We start from the raw sequence: 410 nt of genomic DNA, 5'->3' as shown, positions 1-410 counted from the left end.
ATACTGGGGCAAAGAACTCTCAGAGTTCCTCTCCAAGAGAGGATGGGTTGCCCTGCGGGAACCCTGGAGGGCTCCCTGAAGAGGTGGGCCCTGAAAGACTTTTCCAAGTGGAGATGGGGGTCAGAAGGAGGAGAGAATTCCTGGCAGGGAGCGGGGCGGGGGAACAGCCCGTGCAAAGGCCTGGAGGCACGAGACTGGAGCCCATTCAACGACAGCCACTGTTCATTCACATTTGCCTTTAACCTTCACAGCAACTCCATGAGGCTGGGAGTACTGCTCCCATTTCACAGGACAGGAAACTTGGCTCAGAGAGGGTAAGGCACTTGCTCCAGGTGGCACAGCCGGTGAATGGCAGAGCTAAGTCCAGCGCACTTTCTCCTGCATTGTGCACTTCCAGGGAAGCAAGCGGC

The sequence above is a fragment of the Tursiops truncatus genome, chromosome 6 (assembly GCF_011762595.2).
Source record: "Tursiops truncatus isolate mTurTru1 chromosome 6, mTurTru1.mat.Y, whole genome shotgun sequence".
Lineage (NCBI taxonomy): Eukaryota > Metazoa > Chordata > Mammalia > Artiodactyla > Delphinidae > Tursiops > Tursiops truncatus.
The sequence above is the reverse complement of the archived record's forward strand: the minus strand, read 5'-3'. Positions refer to the sequence as shown.